This window comes from Cyanistes caeruleus, chromosome 1 (assembly GCF_971803275.1).
Source record: "Cyanistes caeruleus chromosome 1, bCyaCae1.hap1.1, whole genome shotgun sequence".
Lineage (NCBI taxonomy): Eukaryota > Metazoa > Chordata > Aves > Passeriformes > Paridae > Cyanistes > Cyanistes caeruleus.
This window is the reverse complement of record NC_141701.1, coordinates 148,249,587-148,271,664: the sequence shown is the minus strand read 5'-3', so window position 1 is coordinate 148,271,664 and position 22,078 is coordinate 148,249,587. Positions and strand designations below refer to the sequence as shown.

General features: G+C 47.0%; 1 long non-coding RNA gene across 1 annotated transcript; it reads left to right on the top strand.

Annotated features, from left to right (window-relative positions):
• The first annotated feature begins 19,322 nt into the window (after positions 1-19,322).
• LOC147656024 (uncharacterized) lies at positions 19,323-21,442 on the top strand. Its single transcript, XR_015280984.1, has 2 exons — positions 19,323-19,483; positions 20,953-21,442. It is a non-coding gene; the product is annotated as an uncharacterized LOC147656024 (long non-coding RNA).
• Positions 21,443-22,078: the final 636 nt, after the last annotated feature.

Below are 22,078 nucleotides of genomic sequence, written 5' to 3'. Positions count from 1 at the left end.
ATCATTTAGGTTAGAAAAGACTTTTGGGAGCATCAAACCCAGTCATTACCCCCAAACTGCCAGTTCCACCACTAAAACATGTCCCCAAGTGCCACATCTACACAGCTTTTAAATCCCTCCAGGGCTGGTGACCCCACCACTTCCCAGGGCAGCCTGCTTCAGTGCCTGATAATCCATTTGGTGAAGAAACTGTTCCAACCACACCCTCTCCTAGTGCAACTTGAGGCTATTTCCTCATCCTATCCCTATTACCTGGGAGAAGGGACCAATCCCTTCCTCTCTACTGCTCCTTCCAGGCTGTTGTAGGTCAGACATCTCCACCATGGGCAGATGCTGCATCTCGACGGGCTCCTCTCAATGTTCACAACCTCTCGTGGTGCAGCTTAATCCCAGGGGTGTGAGCTCCCCTTCTTAGAACAGACTCATCTCCCAGAGCCCTGCTTTGCCCTGCTCCCAGGTGGATTCTGTGCCCACCCCCACAGCTGGCTCCATCTGGGGGAATCCTGAGCTGAATCCACCCCTCCTGGATCCACAGACTGACCATGGACCTCCCATGCTGAGGTTTGGAAGGGGAACTTCAGCTTTCCCCCACACAGCAGGAAACACTGCTGCAACCACGTCTGTGGATCAACACCCCAGACTTTCCTGGGCTGCTCTCAAAGTCAAGTGACCTTAATTTCTCCCATACCTTTCCACTGGTGTTGGTCACATCCCCTAAGTCTTCACCCACTCATCACAGCAGGGAAATTGCCTGTTTATGTGGAAGCAAAGAAGAAAAAAAGGAAGAAAAGAAGGAAAGAAAGGAAGAACTAGAGCTACCTTTAATTCTGAATACAATAAGCCCATGCAGCTAAAAGCTGGGTGACTCTCCTTATGCTGAGTGCTCTGCTCATCCCAGGCACTGCTTTTTCTCAAGGGAAAACCTCATCTTTTCAATCTTTAGTGTATAAACCATCATCTTCTGACTGTATGAGGCTGCAGTGTCCCTTCAGGCTGATCATGTTTTTATTTCACAGGCTTTTCCCCGTGAAAAGGGGTGATTGCCTGTGATGGTTTTATGAAAGTGTTTGGAGGTGGATGTTCCTTCCTCCCTCTTTCCACTCAGCAAAACGCGAAACCGCAGATTGTTCAGGCTTCAGTTTCTCATTGAAAAGTATCTTTTTTTATTTCCCCCCTGGGAAGCTCTGAAAATTAAAACCAGCAAAAATACATTTCTTGTGAGGAGGAAATATTTCCTGGCTGCCTCTAAGACACCATGGGGGCTCTGTGTGTGTGTGTGTATCTGCAAACTGCACACTGTGTGTACCCTGTGCTTTTTTACTCTTTGGGCAGATATGGGGCAAAAGCCACACAATATAAGGCTTATCCCTGTTTTGTTTAAGGCCTGGAGCATATACCCTTCCCTGATTGATGCTAAAGGAAGGGGAAAGGCAGCTGCAGCCTCTCAGCATCCCTGGTAAACACGCCCTTGGGCACAGTTTGCAGTGTATTTTTGGGTTGTTTGAAAAGAGTACAAAGGTTTGGTGACCACGACTGTGTTTTTTGGTTTTTTTTCCCTGTGCACTAGAAACTCTTGGCAGCACAAACTCTTGTACCTGAAAATGCAGACTGAGAGGAAAGGGAGTAACTCTGGGAGAGCTGGCTGAACAGCAGCTGCCTGCCAGCCCTGACCACGAGCCTTGCAGCAAAGAGGTGAGGAATCTGTTAAGATCTGCCTGGGGAATGTGAGCAGGGATGTATCTGGGTGAGAGGGAGCTGCTCCCCACTCAGGCTGGGCAGAGTGGGCTGGGAGCCAAGGAGCAGCTCCAGTCCTGCATCGCTGCACTGCTGCTGAAACCCTGGCAGCACACCCAGCTCCCCTTGTCTCACGGGGAGGAAAACGTGTCTGCTCCATCACTCTCAGCTGGGCTCTGGCCCTGAGCACATCTGGGGCACAAGGATCAGGATCCAGGATGCTGGGAAGTGCTGGGGCACCTCCCCAGAGCCCAGCTCACACAGCCCTGCTCCATCCTCAGCCTCTCTCCAGCTGTCACTGCCTCCCTCCTCTCAATCCTCGGGTTCACTTCCCTCCTGGTACGTGGTTAGGGGCAGGGAAAGGGGTTTGGGCCAGGGGATGGGGAATGGGGCAGAATTGGATCAGTCTTCCATGTGCCAGAACTCCAAACTGCTCATGTTAGCCTAAAAAACAGCTTTTTTTTTTTTCCTTCCATCAAGCCTAATTTGACCTTCAAGATCAGACATCACATGGAACTGTAAGGTTGAAAGGTGCAGATGTTTGTTTTTTTTTTTGCAGTGGGCTTGCAGACTACAGATGAAATATCTGGGTATCAGTTTTATTTCATTTTAATGCCTGCAAGTCCTCACTGAAGAGCTGTATTCCTGAATCCTATATAATTTTCTTGAAGGTCTTCACATCCCAACCTTATGCAACCATTAAGGAATAGATCTGGTTTCATATCTGCATGCATCTTTGGAAAGATGCAAATAAGGAGGAAGCATTTGCATACCAAAGTAGGCTCCAAGTGAGATTTATTCAGCATTATTATTATTGTTATTATTAACAGTGGCGTGCTTCTGTGAGTCTCTGGAAGGCAGAAAAGGTAAGAGATTGCTTCCAGCTCTTTTTTTTTTTTTTTTTTTTCTGTAAACAGATTTGTGAAGCCTGAAACCACCCAGCCCGTGGTGCCACCATTAACTCAAAATACAGAAAATGCTCTCTGGCCACAAGAAATGGTGCATTGAGGGATTCAGGGGATGCCTGTGTGCATCCCACAGCTGCCAAACACACGGATGTCCCCACCAGGAGAGAGTCTGTCTGCAGCCACACGGGGACATACGGAGCAGAGTGTCGGCAGCCGTGTGCAGCGTGTGCCCTCAGGAGCTTGTTGTGCCTCTGACAAGACAAAAACCCTCTGGGATATGTGGACTGCTGATGGAGAGGACTCAGCAAGCCCAGAAAACACACAGCAGGGAGAAGGTTGTGTTTTCTTTCTGCTCAACCAGATACTTCTGCTGTCAGCAGGGGAAACTCAGGGTTACCCGTGGGTAAACCCCCAACTGCAGAGGCTCAAAGCCCCCATTCTCCCTTCTCCTTGCTTATGAACTCTTTGCATTTCTGAGCTTTGTTTACAGCCCTGTTCCCTGCCTTGTCTTCATGCCTGTGGAATATCTAAGGGTACCCCAAAGTGCATTTGGGAAGTTTGTCCGTTCAAAGAAACAGACAATTGAAAATGGTAGGTTTTTTTATCAAAGTGTTGTTTACAGATAGGTCTTTTCCAAATAGCCTTTTTACCGTGGGGGTCGTCCTGAACCACCTGCTCAGTTTGCTTCTGCCTTTACATGGAGACCTGCACCCACCTGGTCCCCCTGATGCATCTTAGCTGAGTGAGCACAGGGGCCAGAGCCCAGGACATGCCTCCTCTACTGATCCTCAAGGGTTCTGCTTGCAAAGGTGTCCAGGGACAAGGCAGAGCCTTGGTCAGGGCCTTTTCCATGGGTGCAGGCCATCAGTGTTACACACCTCCCTGCTCTCCCTGTACTTAAAGGAGCATCATGCCAAGCAGAGGGTGGGGAGTGGGATGTACTAGAGCAGCTTAATTGGTTCAGTGCATAAAAGCTTCCTTGGCAGATGCCCTGAGCCAGCCTCCCAACCACATCCCACTCTGGAAAGGATTTAGAAGGCAAAAATACTCTGAAAACATAATTGTAGTTTATTTTAATTTTCTGTGCAGTTTATTTTCCCAAACCCCCTCACTGCTGTCCCCCATCTGGCGTTTTCCTGCCCACTGTTCTCTGCCTGAGTGTGGTGGGCTCCTTGCTGGGTGTCTTGATTTTGTGACAGAACCCGTTTCCATTCTGCTTCTGCACGGGCTTTTCCACTGCGTTTACAGTAAGAGATGGAGCACTCCCTGTCCTTCACCTTCTGTCCTTTAGGTGTTTCCTACCTCTGCAAAACGATCTGCAGAGAACGTGCACCCACAAATTTTTGGATACCGATCCCACACGGCCTCCTCCAAGAACACAAGAGGGCGCTTCCACCTCATTTTTTGGGAACATTTCTTTAGAAGGATTTTCTCTGTGGAAGGTTGGGTGAAGGTCCTTGGAGCAGGGAACTTGTCTCTGAATGTGTTTGCAAGGCCCTCGGCTGAGGGGAGCTCCATCCTTGCAGCATCCCCAGAGCCTCACACAAAGCAAATGAAATCATATTTATGTGTATAAAACAGGGATTTTTCCACTTCAGGATCTGGTGGATTTTCAGAGGATGTCTCAGAGGATCTTAGCACTGAGATGTGTCATTGGTTTTGATTATTCACTGTGAGAAACACAGACATGTCAAGACATCATTTCTGGCATCCTCTCTGACTGTAACAGAATTGACAGATCCAGGGAAAATTTGGTTTAAAAACAAGAGTTGGGAGCCTTTGAAGGGAGAGGGAATGGATTTTGTACTCACTGCCCCACTGGGTGTGGCAGCAGAGGGTGTGCAATAAGCACATCACACATCTGACATCCCCCCACCAAGAAGGAGGCAGAACAGGTAAGAAAACTGCCAGAAGTTGGGGAACCTATCTGAATCCACTTAATCCAGGCCATTTCCTCCCTGGTGTTCTTTTCCTGAGAAGGTTGTTACCTGCTGGTGGCTGCATCCCAGCCATGTTCTGGAGATGGAGAACACAGGACCCCCTAGGCTGACCTGCAGTGCACACACACATCACAACACTGGCAGTGAAAGGAACTTTTCATTCACTGCTGTACCCAAGTGCTCTGAGTCTGAACAACTGAACATCCAGGCTGTACAGCAGGGCAGCGATATGGGCAGTCTCAGAATCCCCTTCCAGTGCTAGCTCACTCCTGGGACTTGGAGTCTGTTTTCTCTCCTCCATCATCCTCTGAGGCTGTTCCTAGAGAATCACGGAGTCAAGGGACAATAGGGACATGTCCCTCATTGCAGCTATGACTACTGCAGCTACATCTAATTACCTGCTCATAAATGAAGCCTAATTAGCCCAACTTTTCTTCTGCACCCTTGTCCTATCACCTCTGTCCCAACACTGGGAAAGCAGTTTTACCTCCAGGTCTTTGGACTGGGATGTTTTTGCTGCAGAGCTGGCAGAGAGGGACAAATTGTTCACAGCCAGAGCAGGGCTGACCTGGAGAAGGCACAGAGCATGCTGCCAGACACATCTCCTCATAGAACCTGCAGGAGAAAATCATAGTGCTGGGGTATTTTCATCACAACAGTAGGGCTTCAGGTTTTCCTGGGGCTGCATCATCTCCAGGATGTGGAGGTGGAAAGCTTTTGTGCTGGGTGACACTGGATGGGTTACTGCCTGGTACTAGGGGTTTTTTTTAAAAGAATATTGAATCCAGATACTTAAAAGATGTCTGTCTTTCAAAAACTGCTCTATGGGAGGAAAGGTCTTTCCTGCAAATCAGACCATTTTCTGATGTGTAAAGCTGTGTTCTGAACAGGATGTTCCCTAGACACTGGTTACATGTTAAAGGGTTTTTTTCAAGTGTTCTACTTTTAAAAAAGCAATAAAGGCCATTAGGAGAAAAAGGAACTAAAAGTGCTTGGCACTTTTGAAAATCAGAGTGCCTCTGTTTAGTTTTTCAAATATGGAACTTGGCACAGACGGGCTCTGATTTCCAGAGCACCCATAGATCCTTGGGGGAGAGGTGGTGAGGGGCCCCAGGAGCAGCATTGCTGGGTTCTGAAACTGAGTGTGTCTCTTTCAGCCAACAAGTGACCTAAAGAGAAGATTCCTCTCTGCTGTCCCAGGTCAAATCAAATGTTCATCAGAAGAAAGAAATCTGGGGTAGAAGATGAGGTTGTGTCTGCCTCCTCCTCTCCAACACCAGACAAACTCTGGTAACCTCTGGCCTCATCCAGTCTTTGGGCCTGGGACATCCTCTGGTAGGACTGGACGTGGGAGGCAGAACAGAAAGTCCAGGTGTCTTTGAGCCCACCTTGTTGCCCTGGTGCTTCTCTGCACTGTTACCTTGGGGAATTTTGGCTGCAGAGCCAAGGCAAAGGTAGCAGGAGGGCAGAGCAGGATATGGTGCCATGCAAAGACCCTTTTTTGGGACCAGCAGGTCACAGCTAGGCTCATTTCCATCAGCAGCACACAGCTGGCACTGCTCTGGCCTGGGACAGTGACCCCAGGCAGTGCTTGAGTCCAGTCTGGATGTGGCCATACTGATCTGGGTTTCACTGTATGGATGCCACATGTGCCATGTGTTCAGGACTATGGGCTGACTTTTTATTAGCCCAGAGGACTCTCTAACTCATGGGCTGCGCTTAAAAACATGCTTAGGTCTCTTTAATGTGCATACAAGGGTCTTGAAAAACCTAAACCATTCTGCTGAATAGCTGATCCTTTCTGAAAGAAGGTTGGACATCTGGGTGAGAGAAATCAATGTGGTAAAGAGCTTTGTCAATAATTAGGCAAAAGCTGCCTGGGCAACCCTTCAGATGCATCTTGTGCATGAGGTATTGGTATTTATAACTCCAAAATTCTCCGTCAGCAGAGAAGTGTGGTGATGTCTCCCTCTGTATATTCCTAATGCTATCTGTAGGCAGGATCTCCCCAAAAGTCTTGTCCATTTTTCCATGTAGAACTTGTCTGAACCCTCCTTCTTCCTCCTAAGCCTCCACAATTTCAAACCTTGACCTTCATAATAGACAAGAAGATATTGAAGGATTTCATTAGGGGAACCTGCACCTATTTGTTTTAGTAAGGACCAGTTTCCTTCTGGGTCCTTTGAGTACCTACATGCCCCATTTTAGTGTCTTCTCCAGGAGCTGGCCCTACAGTGTTCTCTTGTTGTTTCCACATTTGCAAGTCGCCTTTTCCCACTGGGCTCCAGACTTGCAGGGGAAAACATCCCAGATCAGATACCACAGATCCATGGAACAGTGTTGCTTAACGTGACCCATTTTGCAGTGTTTCCACCCCTATCTGTTCATCCCCCTTTTCACAGCAGGGTGGAGGCATTTTGCTCCGCAGCTCTTGGCAGTTCCAACCTCTGCATTCCCAAGGAAGCTCTGCCAGGCTCAGCTGAGCACAGATGTGAGAATGTACTGCAGATATTCCCCACTTCTTCTTCACCATATAAGGGAACGTTGTCCTTCCTAATCCTGGTTAACAGGGGTAGTATGAATAGCTTTCAGGATTAAGGATGAAATTGGGAATTGAAATTTCCCCTTTTCTGCTCACGGGCTTGTGGGCTGGAAAGGATTGTTACCATCTGAAGGGCTGGCGAAAGGCTCCTCTCTGCTCAGCTCCTCAGACTTGTTCCTGCAGTGTGTTGGTTGGGCTGAATGGATCTGGAGATCCAGCCTAGATGGAGTCCTCCAAACCAGGTCAGGAGAATACTGAGACAACCTTCACACCAAACAGGGCACTCAGGTCTCCAGGGCTGGAGTCCACCTGGCCCCTCGCAGTCACTTAAGCAGAGCTTTCAAACGCAGCTGCCAGGACACCCTCTTCTGAGCTTTGTATGCTGACAAAGTCCAGACCAACTCTTGCCTGCAAGGGACATGAGTTCAGTGCCTATAAACCATCCTCAGCAGCTGGTCTCAGCTGGGGAAACCTTGTGGTTGTAGGAAGAGTGTGGGGAAGGGATCCTGTGGTCCTACCTCTGCCCAAGGAATTTGTGCAAGAGGGATGAGCTGGGAGATAATTTTAACAGCATCTTGGAAGTGAGTGAAGTTCTGACAGGACATGCAGAGCTGTTGTCTTGATGAGAGAGGAACCAGAGGTCTTGGGAGCTGTGTTAGGACAGTGCTTTGAAAGGTCCTCCAAGGTGTTCCAGAGGGAGAAAAACTCTTTGGCACTGTGTTGGGATTTCTGTTTGAAATAACCTCCAAGGTATTCCAAAGGGAGCAGAGCTCTTAGGAACAATGCTGGGATGACTGAAACAATTTCCAGGGTGGCTCACAGCACGTGAGAGTCTCACCTGTGACTTGAGGGTGCTCCTGCTGCCAGGCTTTCAGCAAGGTGAAGGTGCAGCCTGGGGCACCTGAATTTAAACCACCGTGACCCAGATTTACCTCTGAGGTTGGCCACGTGCCTGCTGTGTCCGTGCTGCCTGGTGTGGCCAATATTGCCAGTTCCTGGCTGAAGCTGGGCCACCCTCCTCTGGTTGTATTTTGTGTCTGATTACTCTCCAGCCTTCTCTTCTTTGTCCTGTCAGTTCACCCCCACTGGGAGCTGAACCTCTTTCCAAATGCCTGGCTGGTCTCCCAGAAGCAGCACAACACCATTGTAATGTGTAATTAGGCTGGAATTCTCCTCCAACCCCCTTTTTTATTTAAATTACACCAATCCCTGAGTATGCAAGAGGTTATAAACCCAAGGAGAAGAGGCTCCTAACACCTTTTAGTATCCTAAAAAATGTAACCTTTTAGCATTTTACCTGAACTCAGGAAAAATATCATCAGTAATAAAGCCTAACTCTGAAAGAGGACAAATCTTGGAAAGATGGAGTAGGGCAGTGCTCCTCTTGTGAATGAGATGCTGCAAAAGAAGTGTTGAGTGAGTTTACCAAGGCCACCTGGCACAGGAAGATAAGAGGGATAAAAAACGTAGCACTTCCAAGGCCAGTCCTAATCCTTTGTCCCCTGGCCAACACCTAAATGGCTCCAACATATGATCAGGGCTGCATCTTTCATGGATACTTATTCAAAGCAGACTGTAGCCAGACATCAAAACAATGCAAAATGCAGAGCAGTAGTGCCAACCTGGATCTTGCCTGTAATGGCCAAAATCCAAGGAAAGCACTGAAGGATTTTCAGATGTTGGTTCAGACAAATCCCTGGACTATATAAGTTGACCATCTTGGACAACCTCTTCCACCAGCTGGGAAGTGGCAGCTGCATCTGTAAGGCTGGTTGCTGCAGTCACCCCTTCTGAAAACAGCAATTGTTTAATTTTATTAGGTGTTTTGACCTAATGTAGGATAGATAGATCCCATCAAAGAGCCCAGGACACTTTTTATGCCCCACAGGAACAATTACTCTCCCTCTTTGGTATCCAGTCTGCACAACGTAAATGCTCCACACCAATCTCTGCCATGACAGAGACTCCAAGCTGCATCTGTGATGGAAACACAGAATCATTGAATGGTTTGAGTTGGAAGGGACTTCAAAGATCATCTATTTCCAACCTCATTCTCTGGGCAGAATGAGAACCTTCCAACCTTCCACTCTGCCAGGTTACTCCAAGCCCCATCCAGCCTGGCCTTGGACACTTCCAGGGATGTGGCAGCCACAGCTTCTCTGGGTAACCTGCTCCAGTGCCTCCCCACTCTCACTGTAGAGCTTCTCAGTGAAGCTCCATGTACTCCAGTTGATGATGTGACCCTGGAGACAGGGTCTCAAAAGGTAAGAGGTATTTTTAAGAATTTCCCACTAAGGGCATATAAATGCATGGGAAATATACAGATGTAGGCAAAGGTGCCTGGAAATTGTCAGGTCCCCCTTATTCCCATTGCCTTGGGTTGGCCCTGTCCCCCACACCAAACCAAAACCAGAAATGTGCTGGTTGGTTTAAACACCATCAGAACAGCTCTCCAGCTGTCTGACATGGTTAGACTCCATCATGTTCCTTGTCAGTGTTGATCTAATCTATATTAGCAGCAAGGCAAGTTACTGTGAAGATAAAGCCAAAGTGCTAAAGGGTAACAGCCACATGAGATTTTTTTTCTTGTGTAGCAGTTTCTGCAGCAGTGACAGATTTTGGATTACAGGTCCAACTCAATGTCTGTCAGAAGGACGTAATTCTTGAGCATCACCTGCTAGGAAGCACAGCTGAGATCCTCCTGAGTGCCTGAGCTGACCCCTGTTTTAGATGTTCATACACCCTCAGCAAGGTGTTCACCAAGGAGGTGGTTCTCACACCAGTGGGGACTATTTGAGGACTTGGTGCCAGATAACAATTTAACCTTGATGTCCCCTCTGCCAAGGATGTGAGTCTCTTGTGCTCCCTGCTTTAGGGTCATGCACGAGAAAGCCCAGATCTTCATCCTGATGAAGTTTGTCATCTCTATCAACCCTGAAAGAGTCCCAGTGCTTAGGAAATATCACCCTTCCCCTCACTTAAACCATGTGCTGTCACTGTAGATTGGTACCAAAGCCAGGGAAGGGCACAGTGAAAGTGGAAGGATAAGGGAGGGAAGTACAAGGTTGGTTCAGTCCTCCAAAAAGTTTCTCATCATCCAAAAAAGGAAGAAATAAGAGAGTTTAGGAGGCTTGGTAACTTTTTGTAGCTCCCAGATGCTGCTTAGCAGCTCATGGCACTCAGTGACTTCCAGGTTCTTCAGAATTCCCTCACCTGGGGGTCTGGACATCCCACAACACAGCCTGGATCTCTGCTCCAGTTAATAGAACCTAAAACAGGACCTGAGACATCATAGTCTGTGGGTTTCTACAAACATCTCTGGATTTTATTTTTTTTGCTTTCTTTGAGAAGACTCTCACTGAAATTAGAGGGATTGCCTTGAAGTGTTGTTTATGATAGACTTTTCCTGAGTGCAGGTTATATCTGGACTCTAGCATGTTGTAGTGACTGGCATCTGACTGGATGCCAGACACTCATCAGAGCTGCTCTGTCACTCTCCTTCTCAGCTGCACAGCTTCTGTGGCTGGGCAAGGCAGAAAGGAGACATGGATGGAAAGGCCTCTGCTGTAATGCACATTTTTTGTCCCTTGGTGCAAACCAGACTGGTTTTCCAGAGTGCTTGAGTTATGCTTCACCTACAGCCAGTCACAAAATTACACTGGACCTTTCCCAAGAATAAATGAGGTTTAAACATACTTCTATTTTAGTGAGAAGCAAATGTTTTTGCCTATATACCTGTTCCATCAAGCATATCTGCTGAGCACTGAAGTTTTGAGCTGTAAAATGGGCCTCACCTCTCAGAAATCTTCTTTTCTAGTGTATGAGACAATTCTGTGTTGGATCTGATAATAGCAACAGGGGCATATTGGTGTCATGAATAGATCAGGGCCATGATATTGTTCTTTAGGTGAGAGCTGGCTCTTAGTGGGACCTCTCTGTCCAGGCAGATATCCCCAGATGGAAGATTAAAAGTAAGGACATTGAGGCACATGAAGCTAGCAGAGAAAAAAAGTGAAGGTAGAAGACAGACAAAGTAAACCCCACCCAATATATGCTCCAGCTGGGTGAATTTAGGCACCTGTACTTTATTTTGAGATGCTGTAAGTGGTTTTGAAGTTGAAATGCAGTTCTTTAGTCCTGGGATGTCTATGACAACCTTACTTCTTTACAGCCCAAATAATTCTTAGGGCTCTTGTGCAGCAGGCAGAGTATCAGAATATTTCAGAGAGTACCACATCTATTGAAATTCCTGGTATCTCCAGGAAAGCAAAGAGAAATGGAAAGCCCTGCTCTTATTATTTTTTCCAAGCCATATCTGGGACTATTTTCTCTATTACAGTTCCTGCTATAACATTTATAATCATGTCATAAATGGGGATAAGGATTTATTGCAGAGTGGCTGTACATCCTGATTTGGCTGGAGATTGTTCCATGAGACCAAGAACATTCCCACCATCCTGAAAATAACCCTTGGGGTTCTTGGTTTTAATCAGGACATGAACTTTCTCCTGTATCTCTTGAACTCACCCCTGGGAACTTTCCCATCACAGCAGAGCTCGTCTGTGGTGCTGGCTCCAGTTGTAGGGACATAATCTGATAATAAAGTGTGAGCCCCATGTCCAGGCACCTGGTGTGGGTGTCATGGTCCATGTATCTCCACTATTTAACACTTTTTCCAATCTGTTATAAACCAATCTAAAGAGATCAAACCATATTGAGGTGCCCATTTTGATTGTCACTGCTTGTTGGCTCTGCTCTGGAGAAACCACCCTTGATAGATGAGGCAATTACCTATTTCTTTTTTATCTACATGGACCATGAAGTGGAGCAGAGAAAAGTACTCCAGATAGGAGCAATACTAATGATTCTGTGTTTGATGGCTTAATGGCAAAGTCAGCTGTCCCTGGCTGGGGGTGACTGGGAGAGAAAAGCCACCTGTGCTGCTCCTGCTGGGGGGTGTAGGGGGACATCCCAGGGGTGTGTACATCCTCACATGTACCTGCTTGAGTCACAGATGTCCTAAAGCCCTGTCAGCCCCAACAGAGCTCAGTCTGCTCGCAGCCACAGAGAATCCATCACCTTGCATGGGGAATTCTGCTGCCATTCATCAAGCAGTATCTCAGCTGTGACTACTTGTCAGAGAAATTTTACTGAGGATGCTTTATCCCCTTACAACCTCCCCTGGACACCTTGATTTACAGCTTCCAGCTCTCAGCCCAGATGGAGCAGGTGATGCAGCCTGAGCAAGCTGGGGAAATGCTGCTGTCACCCACTCATGGGAAGGCAGAAAGAACTGTCTGCTTTCCTTTGTCCCTGGGACCATGGTGGCTCAGAAGTGCTGGACTGTAGCAGGAGGAAAGAGGATTAGTGCTGGGGAGCAGCTCTCTGCCTGTGCCTCATCCAGCAGGCACCTCCTGCACATCCATGTCCTGTGCATGGCGTTACAGCAATTTTCCCTTGTGGGCTCTGGAAAAAGGCCCTGCTCCCTTTGCTGACCCCTGCTCCCTCTTCACTGTCTTGTTCTTGCTTTGCCCTTTGGCAGAGGGTGAGTGACTCTGACTCCTGCTCCTGCTTGTCGAGGCTCCAGGGCAGAGATGTTCCATCTCTGGAGAGGTTTCCCCCAGGAGGCAGAGGCTGTGTGGATGTGGGCTCTGGCATGCCCACACATCCATGTGCCAGAGCAATGGGCTGGGAGTGCAGCCCCACCAGAGAACCTCTCTGTGGCTTTGCATATCTGCAAACCTCACCCATCTCTGTCCCCTCTGGCTCTGGCACAGTTATCCCACACGTGCCTGTCACATTTCCTGGTGTATGTTGGACATGCAGGGGCTGGAGCAGGCTGTGGGGATGTGGCTGGCCAGGGCAGGGAGGGAGGAGAATATCACCTTTATTCACTGTCCTCTGGGGCAGGTAGGAAGGAGATGATTGCCAGCTAAAAGGGCAGTAAATATTAATTGCTTGTCTGCCAGCGTGAGTAGCACAGTGTTTGCAATTCTCCAAAACCACGAGGCAGATTCCCTGCTCCCCCTGGAGGCACAGGCCAAGCCCTTGTCAGCACCTCTGGGCACAGCTGGCTCTGTGAGTACTCCTGTATGGCTTGTGGTGAGGCAGAAGCCCCACAGAGAGGCAGGATAGGTTAATTCAGCCCCAGGACAGGTATTGGCCACTGTGCTGGCTCTCTTTGCACAGACCTGCTCAGCCCACAGCACAAGCAGCACTGGCTGAGAGCTGTCTGTGAGACACTGTGACCCTCTGCCTGCAGAATCTGGGCTCTGCTGCACTCTTATCACCCCTGAAGAACTCCTGAGAGAGGGGCTAAGTCAGAGGGCAGCTGGGGAGGAACTAATATAAATGATCAGATTGTATTGATAATCAGTACAAACCACATCAGGTATGCAGGATATGGAGAGCAGGGCATTGATCATTATTAAAAGTCCCCATTCCTTTATTTTCTTACCCAGGTACAGGGTGTGAGGAAGGTTTTCTTGGCGTGTGTTTGGGCCATCTCATTATTCAGGAATGACAGAGCAAGGCAAAGGGAGTGAGTTATGTTGGCCTTTGCAGACAAGTGGCAATAAAATAAGTTTATGGTACCGCCTCCTGTACCATCACATATTTATGTCACATATTTATCTTGCTTTTTTAGCTGCTTGTGCTTGCTTGTCTTGCAAGGCTATCCCACCTCTGTTTCCTGAGACCAGCAAAGGGATGAATTCTAATATTGCACCTTGTGCTGGGCAGCGCTGGAGCTCCCTGGAGACATCCAGGCAAAAATTCTTCTGGCATCAGTAAGGGACAACAGAGCTATTTGCTGGCTTCCTATAGATTCAAGCCAAGTGGCTCTGCAGGCCCTTTCTCGGGCTGAGCCCAAGCTCTCTCAGCAGTTAGGGACAGCACCTGCTCATCAGCCTGCTGAGATCTTGAACCATAACTGGTGCAGCCCATGAGCACCTGCTGTGGAAGGAAGGGATTGGCTGAATGTTTGTGTATCATCATGTCCCCATGACCAGGGACAGTTTGGTTCCTTGAAGTCTGGCAGTACCAGAGTTTCTGCCCCTCGTGGAAGGTCCAACACCCATGTGTCAAATCCTGTCAGAAGGAAAAGCACTGAGGGGAGAGGACACAATTCTGTCATCTTTAAAGACAACAATGAGATTTTGGCTGTCCCCAGCCAGAGGGGTCAAATGCATGGTTTTCATTACAGATCCCAGCTCTGTTTCCCCCCCATTTCTCTGCTCCCTGGCTGGCCCACCATGTGCAGCCACAACACAAAGACATGAAAGCACAGTCCTTTGTGCCATCTGACAGCAGCACACGGCCCCCCATCTGTCCCCGGGGTCCCTCTGCAGCGTGACCCTCCCATTGTGCTCCAGCCCTGTCTGCAGGGCAGCGATTTGGCTTTGCACATATGAATTACCTGTGGAAGGACAGATATCTGTAAGATGCACAGTAAAGGACACTAAATTATGAAAAACAGGGCTTTTGATTTCACTTCATGTGGGTGTAGCAGTGACTCCTCTCCAAGTTGTCTCTGCTTCCCTTTTCTGAGTTATTGACATATATTCCCTTTTGCTGCCAGCTTTGACAGCTGCTGCTAGCTCAGCCAGCACTCATCTCTCAACCCTGAATAATCAAGTGACTGGGACAGCTAACAGAAGGACAGTCTCCCTCTAGGACACGATGGTCCTGATGTACAAATGTGTTCACACACAATGAGGTTGAAAAGGAGAGAACCAGGTGGGCAAAATATGTACCCTGGTACACCCTGATTTTAAACACACAATAGCAAAATTTCTGCTGCAGTATTAATCCTTACCACTGCCTGTTTCAGCCTTGCATGCTCAGTGTGGTTCTGCTCTGTCCAATTCATCTGCATCCCCTCCCCAGCCCTCTGCCCACTGGAGCAGGGGAGAAGCTGCAGGAGAGCCAGGATTGTCCTTTCCATGCCCTACATAGTGGTGCTGAGGTGATAAGACAAACAACATAGTGGAGTCCCTGTTCCTCAGCGTTCTATCAAGAGGGAAATCCCATCCTGCCTGCAAGGATAAACCTCTGGAGAGCAGGGATTCAGTAGCATTTTAGTAGTGACTGCCTCACTCTGTCACACCAACCCATCCTTAGTCTTAGATCCTGCTAATTTTTACAAAGAATGCTGAGTGATATCCGGCTAATTGGAAATATTGTGGTATTTCCTTGGTGTTGTTACTGTGGAAAACTCAAGGAGTGCCACCAGATGCTTCTTACAACCTTGTCCCTCCCTCGATGCTGTCTCATACTTGGCACTCCTGAACAGCCAGCTCCAGAAATTCTGCCCTGAAAGACGTCATGGATGTGGCCAGCAGGATTTGCCTACACACAGCAAGTGTTTATGTGCCTGCAGGAGCCAAGATATTCCCTTTCCCACCGAGCCCCCGGAGCATGGGCCGAGGAGGCCGCATCTACCTGGAGCTCTGGAAATTTTTAACACAAAAAAATGATTTGATTGATTTTGGGGAGGGAGAAAGAAACACAAAAGGCCTTAAGATTTCACTGATTTCTCCTGGGACTCTTTTCTGTACACAAAGTGTTTCCTGCTCTGTTCTTGGAAGCATTACCCTTGGCTGGGCCTGGCCTTTAAAACATTACCAGCTGTATGCAAAATAGAGTGCAAAGTGCCAAAAAGCCCCGCGGGCTATTTACATTTGGCTGGAGCTTGCTGTGTTGGCCGAGCTACAGAGATACTTTGTTCATCAGCCTTGCGAGGAAAAGCAGCTACTTCAAGCTGTTTGGTCCTGTTTATACACAGAGTAACCATGGAAGTCCCCAGGCCCCACAGCTTTGCATACTCACATACCCACCGTGTGTTTTTCAGGGAGCTGATTTGTGTTCCCTCTCACCTAGCCAGGATTTGGTAGGAAGTTCTGGGATGAGGTGGATGTGGGATGCAAACTGATTTATGGATGTGGTGGAGGATTTCCTGGGCGCTGTGTGGATCCTCTCGTGATGTGAGCAAGAGCAGGTGGGGCAATGGAATACCTGCTCTGTTAGCAAGAACATTTTTCTAGGATGATTTTGGGCTAAAGTGGTTCTATCAAAAAAATTTCATCACAAACTCTTGCAGCTGTATGGAAAGAATAACTTATAATTGTATTGGGTTTTATGTTTACAATAAAGAGATACACATTATCTGAAGTGTGATAATCAGCTGAGAGCAACCTGAATTACAATACATAAAGCCAAGGGAGCTCTACATTAATTTTTTCAAGATAGATTGTTGCGCCTTTTTATCAGTGCATCTTAAATTTATTTTAAAAAAATATTATTTTTTAAAAAAATTAAAAAATAAATATTATATTGTAGGCTCTCTTATTATATTCTCATTCATTATATTCTCATTATATTCTAAAAGCTCAATCTAGATGAAACATCTCTCTCATTAAAGTCAGAAGTATGAAGCAAGTGGCAAATCCTGCAACAATGGCCGTAAGAATAGTTAGGGGTTTTTTTAGGAGACTCTAGGGAAAAGGTAGCAACCATTGCAATATTTCTGCTTAAGATCATTAGAGTTTTCTTGAATCCTTGGGATACCACCTCAGCTAATAAGGATGTGGATTTCTTGACTTTTCTTTCTGCTATTATTTGTTACTTTAGCCATTTTATTAAAAAGACTTCTCACAGCTGAACACTTGTCATTAATCACCTCTTGCCAACACATTGCAGGCAGACTGACTAATGGCACAGCTGGATATGATCCAGGACATCCTCTCCTGGCTGGCTCTAGGTACCCAGGTTAGGCAATTTTACATCTCTGCCCTGGCTGGGGAAGACTAAAACGTTGCTTCTTTGGTCTCATACCAAGGCCCAGGATTATCTTGTGTGCTTGATGAAGTAGTTTGAATATGTCCTTCTGCAAGGAACTGAGCTCTCAGCAGGCATTCAGGAGGAGTGGGGGCACATGAACCTCACAAGGTAATGGTAAAATCCACTACTCCCTGTATCTGAGATCTGATGTGAGTGAGGCCAGTTCCCACTCATTTTTGTAGGGCAAGGGAGTTATAAATGTGTGGAAGGGGACCAAGGCTGAGCACTGCAGGCTGGCCAAAGTTTCCAAACCCAGCTGGCTGAAGTGGAGCCTGGACAACAACACAGCTACACCTGTGAAATGAAGGTTCTCCTTCTGCTTTGGCTTTCAGACATCCTCACTCAGGAGCAGAAACGCTTGGGAAGAAAACCAGCAATGTGCCTGTTGTCTGTGCACTTGCTCTCTACCAAAGAGAGAGTCAGCCAAGCCTGGAGTTCATTCTGTCTTGGCCAATAGTTAATAATAACTCTGCAATAGCTTCTTCTTGGGATTTTTTTTTTTTTTTTTTTTTTTCAAATGGGTGGATGAATGGCCTAGATAAAATTAGAAATCTCTCCTGAAAGGCTGAGCTGAGTTTACAGAGTTACAGCTCCCCAGATATATATCCCATTGCAGCTGGGGAATCCAGCTGCTCTCTGAAGGGTGAATAGCTGATAGCAAAGTGAAAATGTGTGCTGTGGGTCAGAGGGTCCCCCCCTGCGTGGTGCTGGCTTTACATCACAGCAGCTTTGAGGAGGTGGATGTGGTGATTCCTGATTTCACCTTCCTTTACTGCCAGGACAGGCAGAGCTGTAGCAGGGCAGTGCCCTGTGAGGTGTTAAGAGCTGGGGGCTGGTGGGTTTGGATTTTGGATGTGCATTGGGTGGGTGGGATCACAGGAGAGGAAAGGAAGTCGGGCTTGGGAAGGAATTTGAGTTCCTTTGAACGTAATGCCCAGACACCTGCTGGATAGGGAACTTTCTACATGAGAATAGCCAGGCAGAAAATTGGGAGGCTGTCCCTCATCCCATCTGTTAAGTACTATGACTCCTCCCAGGGCCTTCTGTGTGATTTTGATCCACTCTGGCCATTTATCCTTGAGGCTGCATGCTTTGAGTGACTCTGGCCCTGACAGTCTTTATAAAAAATTGGTTTTTTTATAACTGTATGACTCAGAGCTCTCAAAAGTCTCACCCATGAGAGAGGTTACCAGCAAAAGGCTCTCTGTGGCAAACCCCACCTTTTTTTGTGTCTTTTTTGGGTGAGGGGTGTTAAGTGACAGCTGGATATGACTGAGCTGCTGTAACAGACCAGGTGTCCCCTTCAGCCAGGTGCTCCCACATCATTCCCACCACTGAGGCTGAACATGTGAGCTCAAACCAGCCTGACTCAAGATCAACAACAGCTGGAAGTTCTTCTTAAACCATTGTAATTCCCATCTGATGGTGCCACCACTGCTCTGGTGAACATGGGCTCTGAGCCCTTGACTTACATGAATTATTTGGACTTTGCTGGTGTCTAAAATGACCCACTGAGGTCAGTGGAGATGATGTACACCAGCTCAGTATCAAGCCCAGCACTTTCTGCACAGTATTAACATTTATATCCTCTCTGGAGAGGATGGAGAAAGGACAGGTTACCTTCAGAATGAGGTATTAATAAAAAATTCCCCAAGTTCTAACAAACAAAACAATAAATGTTTGATACCTGGAAGGTCTGTTGGTTTCAAAAGTCATTCTGAACCCTTATATAACAGTCCAATTAGCTGATACTATAAACTTGTTATGTACCTGCTGGAACACAACAGCTCCTTTGAAGCAATTCAGATCTATTTTGTAATTATAGAATTAGGCCACATGCCATACTTGGGAGACTGTGCAAAGGGGGAAACTTTCCATTTCAAAGTGACTGAGAGCTTCAGTGGCTACAGGCATTGTTGTTTTTTTTTCCAGCTGGCCATCAATTAAAAAATATAGAACTCTTCAATATATCACTCTTTGGCTGAGTTAAGCATCCCAGAAATTTCCAAGGGGGTCTGCAATGTACTGACAATAAAGAAATTTCCTGGGACAGTGCAGAACTTGCTCTGCACATCATCAAATGTGATGGGATCCAGCACCTCCAGCATCTTCTGGAAGGAAAGCAGAAAAAAACTGGTTAAGAATGTCTTAAATAATCCAATTACATAGGTTTCAGGCTTTTTTTGCAGGCACTCCGGAATTATCACAGCTGGATTTTCCCCTTTCCTCGCACTTTTATGTGTCTGCCTTTTTAGGAGGATGGAATGGCCCTGCCTAGGATGTGACACTGGTTATGACATCTCAGCACTTGGGGTGTCTGGTGGCAGCTCAGTGCTTTCAATGTGCAGGATCGTGAAGAGGAATTGCTGGGATGAAAAACGAGTTTGGTGGGCCCCAGCTGTGGTGGAACACAAGAAGGGAATGAGCTGGTTCTTGGTTTTGGTGGGGAATTTAGAAAGGCCTCCAAAATGGGACAAGAACCTCCAGAGCTCAGAGCCTGAGGCATTGTCACCTCTGGGGTAGGTACAACATCTGCATTGGATTTGGTGTCCTCAGCCCTTTTTATGTGAAAGTTTATGCCAGAATGTGACTCTTCTCATCTAAAATGGGCACCAAAGCAGAAGAAAGTGGGGAGGTCTTTGTAGGGAATCAGTTTTTCCCCATTGTCTCTAGTGGGAGTTCCTCTGAGGTGTTCAGAAAGAAAACATCAGCCCAGATGTGTTTCACTGGGTGACACCTGTCCCACCCTGGTTTCCAACTCATCTGCTGTAGGAGCCCCAGCCCTGCCACTGAGGGGGGACAAGAACACTGCAGTGTCCCAATTTTCCCTTGTGAAGGATAAACTTGTCCTCATCTCCTGAGCAATCTGGGTTTGGGGAATGATTGTGTTTCCTGCCTGGGATCTGTATCAAACCATTGCCCTCCTGGACACATCATGCCTGCTGTGAGAGACACAGATTTTGAGCAAGACAACCCCAGTGTCCACCTTCAAGAGTCTTGGTTTGGATGCAAAGGGACAGTAATTTGTGGTTTGGAATTTAACACTGCTGGGGCTGTATGAGCTGTGACAGCCTGGGACACACCTGCTTTGGGAGCAGTGAAAAGACACTCAAAAAAAAAGCCATGGGATGTGTTTGCAGAAGGGTTTTGAGGATGTGCTGCAGCAGAGCCTGGGACTCCCAGAAAACCAAGCTCTCACCCTCAGTCCCTGCATTTGAAACCTGGCCCAAACTCTAAATGGAAGGGATTGTTTCTCTTGACATCAGTGCTCTGGTGGGATGAATCCTCAGCCTGGATGAAAGCTGAGCTGCCAGCCCAATTGTCATTCATCACACGGCACAGAAATGTCATTTTTTAATGATCAGGCTTCCCTCTGGAGGCTGTGCTGAAGTGATTCCTTGACTGAATGTCTCAGAAGATGTGCTCCAAAGGGGGAGTGTCTCTGGTGGCATAAATCCTCATTTCCTCATTATCTGGGCATTAGTGGAAGCAGGTCACTTTCTGCACAGTACATTTGAGGGTGTATTTGCATATAGATGCAGTGGGTCAGATTCTGGTGCTGGTTTAAATCCTGAATAAGTTCATTAGCAATCATTCATTAAACCATACTATTTGTGAAAACTGAACATTCTGAACACAAAAGGACCATAGCCAGGGTTTTGCAAAACAGTAAATATGCAAAAATACGTCTGGGACCTTTATAGAATATTTCAGCAAATTGTCCCCATCCAAGATAAATTTTTGCCTGTCTAAAGCTACTTTTTTTTTTTTTTTAAGCTTGTGCAGGGACACAATATTTTCTGTTAAGCAAAGCTGTGCAAATTACTCATGTGAACTAATCCTGACCTGCCTAACAGCCTGAAATATGACATATATAGATATGCATGCATACCTACATAGGTGCACATATAGACTCCACAAAAAAGATGTTAGCTAGGAGATGATACAGCATTTCCCCCCAACACTAAATCTACTTTTTCCCTGCCAGAGTTACTGAAGGATTTTCTTTCTTATCTCCTGCTGAACTGTCATGGCAAGAGGACCTTGAAGATGAAGTCAAGCATGAGTTTAACTGCACCCATTTTGGCAGCCCTAGAGGTGCCTTTAGTGCTCTTCTTCAAGTTGCTCCAATATTTTCTTCTGTGTCACCAAAGAGAGTCCTGCAAAGGAGAAAGGGAGTTTGCCAGCCTGTTAACCTGGGGTACACAGAGGAAATGAAATGCACAATTTTCCCAGTGTACCTGACTCTCTCCCTGGTGCAGGAAATCTGTCCCAGCCTTGAGTCACTGAAATATGCAGAGCATCTCAAGAGTCCTGAGGTCTGTGCTGTAGGACACCCCTGTGAAGAGAAGCTACCAAAGGTCTAAAAGTGCTGAAATCTGACTGATCCCACACAGGAAGGGGAAGTAAAAGTGAAAAAGGGTTTGAAACAGTTAACAGTGACAGTAGAAAAAAAAAAAAAAAAAAAAAAAAAAGAAGTTTCCAGTTTTTCCCCTTATAATTTTAAATCCCAGAATGATGGCATGGCCATGTATTTCCTGGGGCTGTTGCAGTCCTTGAGAGCTCTTTCAGCTCATGTGGGCAAAGGGGACATGAGGGCTGTGGAAAAAGGGATTATTTATGTGGGTATCACTGTGAGCATCCCATTTCCTTGGGAAGCTCTGTGAAAGGGCAGGGCTTGCATTTACCTATTTTTTCTTTTTTTTAAAAAGTAAAGCTTCCTGCTCTTACCCCAGAGCCTGAATCTCTGCAAACTGAGGCCCAGAGTTCATTTGCCATGTGTGTGGTGTCTTTGTGCTCTCCAGTAACACCTGGGTGTTTGGATACTGTCTTTGGGGAGGGATTTTCCATTCAATGATGAGGATCCTCAGTTTCCCACTGTTTTGTTCCTGCTTCATTGCCTTGATCAGCTGAGCTCTTTTTGAGACAAGGCTTGACCCCACACCAGGGATGTCTTGGCAGGGCCTGGCTGGGACCCAGCTGGCAGATCAGAGAGCAACTCTGGGCTCCCTCAGGATCCACCACAGGGATGTGCCAAGTAAATCTTAGCAGAGAAAATGACCCCTGGTATGGGCTTTGCTCGTGCCAGCTGAAACACAGCCTTGAAGCTGCTT